At 43.3% G+C, this 8,775-nt stretch overlaps 1 pseudogene; it reads right to left on the bottom strand.

Moving 5' to 3' along the window:
• Window positions 1-1,457: 1,457 nt before the first annotated feature.
• LOC118914645 (tigger transposable element-derived protein 1-like) lies at window positions 1,458-3,047 on the bottom strand (annotated as a pseudogene).
• Window positions 3,048-8,775: the final 5,728 nt, after the last annotated feature.

The following is an 8,775-nucleotide window of genomic DNA, read 5'->3' as shown; positions in this document are numbered from 1 at the left end:
ATGGGGTTAAACAATAATCCAGTTTCATTCTTTTGAATGTAGCTGTCCATATTCATGATATATTAAAAGGAAAATTAGGTCATTAATATTAAATACAGATTAATTCCATTAAAAAATAAACACACACAAATATATGAAACAATGTTGATGGGTATACTAGTCTGTTTGGGCTGCTATAATAGGATACCATAGACAAATTGGCTTATAAACAACAGATATTTATTTCTCATAGTTCCGGAGGCTGGGAAGTCCAGGATCAAGACATGGGCACATTTGGTGTCTTGTGAGGACCCACTCCCTGATTTATAGATGACAGTCTTTTCACTAGGTCCTCAGCATGGCAGACGGTCAGAGGGAGATGCCAAGGCCCGTTTTCAAGGGCACTAATCCCATCCTGAAGGCTCTACCTTCATAACCTGCTCACCTCCCAAAGGCCCCACCTTCTAATACCAACACATTGGGATTAGGATTTCAACATATGAATCTGCTGGGAGGGACACAAAGATTCAATCAATAGCAATGGATATACAACAAAATATTTACAATGATATTCTCTCGGTAGTAGAATTTTGCTTGGTTGGTTTATCTCTTTTTACTTATCTGTATTTTCTATTTTTCAACATTGAGCATATGCTTACTTGAATAATTGAAAAAAAAGGGGAAAGGCCTTTCTTAGATATTATTTATTGCCCTATGGTCTGCCACTCCCCACCCGCCGAAGTGTGAGTGCTGTGTATTCTTAAGGCCCATCAGGACAGCTGGGGAGGAAAATAGTTTTCAGCATTATTTTTGTCATTTCTCACCCTCCACTGGCATTTCAACAACAATGTTGATGGTAACCTCTCAGATTGACTTTATCTCTCCTGTGAAAAAAAAAGAGAAAGGAAAGCCTAGCAGATACTAACACTGGATAGCTCTTTCTAGAGTCTAGATCATGAATTATTGCAAAGTAAAGCAGCCATTTAATTCCATAAGAGGCCCTGGCATCTATATTATCATAAAGATTGTAATTCTTTGGGGTTTATTATCACAAATTATCAAGAAAGTTCTGGGGTTAATGGCAGAAACCAAAAATCAGAAATACAAAGGTAACACTAAGAAATCTTGACAGGTGGGTGTATATTCCCATACGGAAGGTTGATATTTTTCTTCCTCTTGGCAGATCCTAAGATCTGACCCAGACATACCTTGGATATATTGAGGGTTTGATTCCGGACCACCACAATAAAGCAAATACCACATAAAGCAAGTCAGATGACGTTTTTTTGGTTTCACAGTGTATACAAAAGTTATTTTACATTATACTGTAGTCTGTTAAGTGTGGAAGAATGTCTAAAAAAGCAATGTGCACACCTTACATAAAAATGTTTTATTCCTAAAAAATGCTAACCATTGTCAGAGCTTTCAGTGAATCATAATCTTTTTGCTGGTGGAGGGTCTTGCCTCAGTGCTGATTGTCAACTGATCACGGTGGTGGTTGCTGGCAACAATGAAGATTGCCATATCAACTGACTCTTCCATTCATAAATAATTTCTCTGTAGCAATGCTGTTGGGTAACACTTTATTCACAGCAGAACTTCTTCCAAAGTTGGAGCCAGTCCTCTCAAACCCCACCACTGCTTTATCAACTAAATGTATGTAATATTCTGCATCTTTTGTTGTCATTTCAACAATCTTCACAGCACCTTCACCAGGAGTAGATTCTATCTGAAGAAACCACTTTCTTTGCTCATCCATAAGAAGTAACTCCTATCCATTCAAGTTCTATCATGAGATGCAGCCATTCACTCACATCTTCAGGCTGTACTTCTAAGTCTAGTTCCCTTGCTATTTCCCCCACATCTGCCCCTACTTCCTCCACTGAAGTCTTGAGACCCTCCAAATCATCCATGACGGTTGGAATCAGCTTCTTCCAAACTGCTGTTCATGTTGATATTTTGACCTCTTCCCATAGATTATGAATGTTCTTAATGGCATCTAGAATGGTGAATCCTTTCCAGGTTTTCAATTTACTTTGTCCAGATCCATCAGAGGAATCACAGTCTATGGCAGCTAAAGCCTTTAAGTCTATTCCTTCAATAGACTTGAAAGACAAAATTACTCCTTGATTCATGGGCTGAAGAATGGGTATTGTATTAGCAGGCATGAAAACAACATTCACCTCATTGTACATCTCCATCAGAGATCTTGGGTGACCAGGTGCTTTGTCAGTGAGCAGGAATATTTTGAAACGAATCTTTTTCTGAGCAGTAGGTCTCAACAGCAGGCTTACAATTTTCAGTAAAGGATGGTGTAAACAGATATGCTGTCATCCAGGCTTTGTTGTGACATTTATAGAGCACAAGCAGAGCAGATTTAGCCTAATCCTTAAGGGTCCTAGGATTGTCAGAATGGTAAAAGAGCACTGGCTTCAACTTAAGCCTCCAGCTACATTAGTGCTTGACAAGAGAGTCAGCCTGCCCTTTGAAGTTTTATTGACTTTTCCTCTCTAGCTATGAAATGCCTACATAGCATCTTCCAATAGAAGTCTGTTTCATCTACACTGAGAATCTGTTGCTTAGTGTAGCCACCTTCATTAATTATGTTAGCTAGATATTCTCCATAACTTGCAGCTTCTACATCAGCACTTGCTGCTTCACCTTGAACTTTTATGTTATGGAGATGGCTTCTTTCCTTAAACTCAAGAACCAACCCCTGCTAGCTCCGACCTTTTCTTCTGCAGTTTCCTCATCTCTCTCAACCCTCACAGAATTAGAGTTAGGACCTTACTCTGGATTAGGCTTTGGTTTAACGGAATGTTGTAGCTGGTTTGATCTTCTAATCAGACCACTACAACTTCCTCCATATCAGCAATCAGGCTGTTTCACTTTCTTATCATTTGTGCATTCACTGGGTAGCACTTTTAATTTCCTCCAGAACTTTTCCTTTGCACTCACAACTTGACTAACTGGTGCAAGAGGCCTAGTTTTTGGCCTGTCTTGGTTTTGGACATGTCTTCCTCACTAAAGCTTAACATTTTTAGCTTTTGATTTAAAGTGAGAGACATATGACTCTTCTTTTCACAATGATATTCTCATTGCAGGGTTCTTAATTGGTCTAATTTCAATATTGTTGTGTCTCAGGTGCTAGGGAGGCCTAAGGAAAAGGAGAGAGTTGGGGAAATGGCCTGTTGTAGAGCAGTCAGAGTACACACAATATTTATCAATTAAGTTTGCTGTCTTATATAGCCATAGTTCACAGCACCTCAAAACAATTACAATACTACATCAAAGATCACTGAGCACAAATCATCATAACAAATATAATAATAATAAAATTTTTTGAAATATTGAGAGTATTATCAAAATGTGAACAGAAACACAAAATGAGCAAATGCTGTTGGAAAAACGGTGCCAGTAGACCTGCTTGATGCAGGATTGCCACAAACCTTCAATTTGTAAAAACGCAATTATCTGTGAAGAACAATAAAGTGAAGTGTAATGAAATAAGGCATACCTATATTTTTAGTGTACGTAATGGCAGGCTTGGGCTTGAAATGATTCTATTTTTGATAATGCCAAACATTTCACCCTGACTGCTCAGAGTGTAGATAACCCAGAAAGCAGTCAGCATTTTTCAGACTGGACACTGCAAAAATGTCATCATATAATCATGTTACCTTGCTCTCCTTTTGGACTGCTGACCTATAATCAGAGATTTAATCTTCTGACTGCACAATTGTGAAGACTTCTTGAAGGAGTCTTGGGCTTCTAGATCCTGAAACACAAAGCTGAAGGCCAAGAGGTACTTTGGTTCTTCATGAGGCAATAAATAGTGAGTCTGGATGGGGTAGAGGGAGGTTGGGGGTAGGAAGGCCAATGTACTGCCCACATATCTGCAAGGTCAGATCAGCTTCAGGAGGCCAGGTGGTCAGCTTTCTGATGGGCCTCTTCCTTTTCCCTATTCTCATGCAAGAGTGGAGGTGGTAGATTCTTCTCTTGCTGTATCCGTACCAGTTCATATCACCTACTAGCCTACATCCGCATCTCTCTCAAGGCATTTACTTTATCCTGCCTGGTGTTGTAGTAATATACTTAGACTCTTACTAAAGCTCTGAGGACACTGGCTGTTCCTAAATGGGCTTGGCATTGATCATGTACAGTATCTAGCAGATGTTCAGTAAGAAAAATCATTAAATGAATGAAGGGATGAATAGCAGGCACTCAAAATTTACTCACTTCCACTGACAGAACAAGAAGCTGGAGCTCTTTAAGAAAAACAAAAGCTGATTTTTCAATCTCCTAATGGTTTGATGGATGTATGATTCTCCCTTCTCAAGGAAAGGGTTGGCTCTGATATCCCTGACCTCACTGCCTTGGTGCTTTCTAACTGTTCCCCTCCTAGCAGAGAAGGTGAACCTAGCACTGAACCAAAGGTCTCATTATTCAGGGACCTGTTCTCTGTCCAGGACTCGGCCTAGTCCATTTCTCTTTGCACTCTTCTATTAACGAGCTGTCTGATGGTGGCACAGGTTTAGTCTTTCCATTTACAATCTATTAAATGGATTTGTAAAATCAGTCTGGAGGTATTTATTATCCAACTAATGCATACGCAACCCTGAGAGGTACAATACTCCTATTTACAAAATTTTTGGACTTGAGAGTAAAGTGCTTTTTTATAGATTACAAGGAATAGTACAGATAATTTAATCCATCCTTTTCACAGAAAAGATTGCACCAAACCATTCCATGGCATCATCATCATCTCCTCCTCTTCCTCATTTTCTTCCTCCTCCTCTAATTATCAGCCAACACCTTTACCAAAGGCTCTGTGCACAGAGTACTATGCTGTGTAAAATGAATACAGAGAACTGTTAGAACCACAGAACTGCTCCTTATGGTTTGTTTCACCTTGTACACTGAAACAGAGATTATATCTTCCATTTCTAATGACTTCCTGTGCTCTGTCTCTACCTTAAAGGATATGCTGTTAACATTAATAGAATGTACAACAGTTTGCTGACCCCATGCCCCTTTCCCTTTCCAGCGTCCAAAAAAAGAATGGCCAGAGGCAAGCTCTGAGTGTCTCGATTAAAGGTGGCAGGGCCTCTATGGTGGGAGCTTGTGGGGAGGAATGCCCCCCATAATTAGGCAGTGCCCCTCCTTGAGCTGCCGCCCTCCCCGCATTTCCCCACCTGCGCCAGCCACTCCTTCCCTGCTCACGCATTGCCTGTAGTCTTCCTCCAGGCAAGAAGCTCCACTCTCACCTCGGATTTAAGTGGAGCCTCATACAAGCCCCAAATCACTGGGCCAAATCTGCCAAGAATCGTAAAGGGAAAAAATGTTTCGGGAAGCGAGTCATATATGGCAATGAATTCATACACTTTGTGGAGCTCCTCATGTCCTTCCACTATGTTAATTCTTCCAACTCAATAACCTCATTTCCGGCCCCCACCACGCGCCTCTCCTTTTTCCCCCCAGAGAAGAAGCTGATTGATGCTCAAGTCAGGATCCATCCAATTTTGTGATGGTGCAAGCCCTCCAGGCAATTGCCCTGCAGCTGCCAGTGGCTGCCTTCAGCCCTTGCCGAAACAACCACATTTCAGCAGGCTCATTGGCAAGAGCAAGGTTGGGGGGGTGTGCTAGGTGTGCATTTAGGGACTTGTTCGCAGCTGCACGTCCTGGACAAACGTCAAGGTCAGGAAGTCTATAGAGGGTTGTCCTAATATTTCCTCCTTGATCTGTCTCAACCTGCCTGTGTGCCACTCGGGGAGGTGGTGTTGTAGCCTGTCGGCCTCCCTCCCTAACACAATCTGTCCTGACTCGATGCTCATTTATTATTCAATTACCAGAGTTATTGGATGTGCTCATGCCTTATTACCCTCTGGATGCATTTACAAGTAGGATAGGAAAAACCCACAAAAGTTTAATTTCTGTTATTATCAAGAAGTGCATAGTTACTGCAAAATATGGTCTTTGTTTCATAAAGCTTTTGTGGCAAGTTTATTTTCTCAAACCTCGATTTTCCTTTAAGGGGCTACCTAATATATATATATATATATATATATATATATATATATATATATATATATAGGTCCTCCAAATAAAGTAGGTCAGAAGCAGGCATTATGGATCCAGAGACAGGGCTAAAAGCCAAGAGCCCAGCTATCAGGGAGAGGGCCCCATGAGTTAAAACCCACTCCCTGCAAGGTGATAGTGTCAACATCTGCTTAACAGACTGTGTTTCCATTCCCTCCTGGACTTTCTCAGAAGCTTGTTCTGTCTCTTCAATTTGTGGACAAATACATGTGCGCACACGTGCACACACGCACACACACAGCCGCAGTATTGCAGCCTCCTATCCACAACACAAAGAAGCACTCACGGCATTCCGTGAGGAAGGAGCACCTTTCATGTCATCTCAGCAGATCCTTCCTCTGGACTCTTTCAGAGGACAGACAGTCCCTCACTGTGTGCATTGCTATGGACCCTGATGTAAAAGGAAGGCCCTTGGCATGAAAAGTCTGGATGCACATGGGGGTGGGCTCCTCTGCACGTAAAATGATAAAGGATTTATAGAATGCCGATAATGTTCCAGAACATTTTTCTCTCCTACTTAAGAAGAGAAAGACTGGAATGAAAGGGACCTGGGAACCTAAGTTTTATTATTCTGGCCACAAGTTTTCAGTGATTTTCAAGAAAATAGAAGGGCAGGAGAGTTCTGTCTTTTCTTCCTTCTCATATTCTCTCATCCCTGCCCTTGTCTTAGGGCAACCTACCCCTATAATTAGATGGGACTCTGGCCGCCCTGGCATCAGTGCAGAGACCAGCTGGAGCCCAGATGATCTCCTTGCCTCCTGGCAGCTCAGGTCGGAGGTGCTGACCCTGTGTGTATGAGCCAGGTGGTTATCAGGATCTGCACTCTGCTTTCCTGTGGTGCGTCAAGGGAACAGGGCAGCAGCTAACTCTGCCCTCTCCTGGCTGCTGCATCCTCTTAGCTTTTCAACAGTGTCCCAATGTACTCACCAGCAGCCACGCCCAAGGCAGAGGCCACCCGAAATAGCCCAGGTGGGGTTTTGCTAGATGGGCTGGGGTTCTTGGGTACAGCATCCTGCAGGCTCCCACTCTGGCTGGCCTGGGTTCTGGAGCCTGAGAGGGTGTCACTATTTGCTGACCTTGAAAGGAAATCCAGAGGACAGCAAAGTGTTTACTCCAAGGATCCTGAAACGGGTGATGCCATCCAAGCAGGCGCCCAGTCTCCCTAGAGCAAATGTGTGGTTCGCCTGGTTCTGAGTCACGGGAGCTGGCTTGTTTGGCCCAGAGACACGTTCAACCTTAAAAGCAGTGCTAAGGCTGAAGCCCTGGAGAGGAGCGGTCTAATTTAGACGCTAAAGCAGTGATCGCTGCTTGCCTATTGACTGTTCCTATTGCTGCTCTGTTATCTGGCCAGTGAGCATCCCTTTTGTCCACATGACACTCCCCCCACGTAATTTGCCCACCACCGCCCGACGGCACCTGCACAAAGCGCTCTGCCGTGGGATGCTTTGCTGGACTCCATTTCCTTCTCAGCGTTCCTCGTCCTTCAGGCGAGCCTGCCGCAGTTCTTATCCGCTGCGTCAGTAAATAGTTTCCAGTGCTAATTTCCTGATGATACACTTTAGACTGTCTCTTGGAAACACTGTTATTCCAGCCCAGAAATACAGCCGCCAGACTGTTGCACTTCTCTTCCTTCCCCCTGGGCCGTGCGAGTCGGGTGAGGAGGGCGCCTGATCCCGCCGCGTGATGACCAGCAGCCACTTCTTCTGCGGGTTTCCCAGAGAAGCTCCGCCACTGAAATGCAAATGGCTGATCAGAAGCAGTAAATCCCTTCCAAGAACAGGGCCTGTCTTTGCCCCACTGTGCTTGTGGACTATTGGTATTACTGGTCCAAGCCAGTGTTCTTAAAACTGTAGGGCCTGTTCCACCAGGGGGCTCTGAAATCAGTTTGGTGGTTTACAGCTAGCATTAAAAAATAAGAGTTAAACCAAACTGAATAGAATAAACAAATGAAAGCACACCTCATGTAATAAAGATTTGTTACTTTGTGAAATTTTTGTTGCATGTATACATGCACATAAATATATAAATGTGTGTACTGGAGTGCATATGAAATATATTCATGTTTATTTTTGAACCTTTATTTTTATTGTGAAATATATTAAACTCCCAGCAGCATATATACAATTTATGTATTTTAAAATCTGAATTCCCACCGTTCCAGTTGAGAACTGGGCAGAGCTGGTACCTTGGAGCCATATGTATGACTCTGTTCACCTCGACCCCCTCCCTACCCCCCAGGGGCAACCACTACCCTTGCTGTCTTTCTGGTTTCACCACCCACGCATACATCAGGAAAATCGTTTCGTTTGGCCCGCATTTGAGCTCTTTGTAACAGTTCTTCCAGCATTTGCTTCTGCCACTCGGTCTTACATTCATGAGATTTATTCCTGTTAATGTGTGTAGCTGTAGCTCATTCATGTTCACTGCTTCCTTCCTGTGACTGTCACATGATGTACGTACAGCCCCAGGGCTGGTGGACAAGGGATGGTCCCAGATCAGGTGTCCACACCCAGTGCTGCTATGAACCTTCTCTTTCATGTCCTTGGCAGCCTGCAGAGGAGTTTCTCCGAACCCACAGGGGAGAGATGTTGGGCTTGTGATTCCTGCTTCTTCTAACTGATGAGGTGGAGTTCAGTGCTTGCAGCTATTCCCCCCACCAGGCCACAAGTGGCTTTGTTCAAATGTATTTCTGACTGT

Source organism: Manis pentadactyla, chromosome 17 (genome assembly GCF_030020395.1).
Source record: "Manis pentadactyla isolate mManPen7 chromosome 17, mManPen7.hap1, whole genome shotgun sequence".
NCBI lineage: Eukaryota > Metazoa > Chordata > Mammalia > Pholidota > Manidae > Manis > Manis pentadactyla.
Note: the sequence above shows the minus strand (reverse complement) of the source record. Positions and strands in the feature narration are given on the sequence as shown.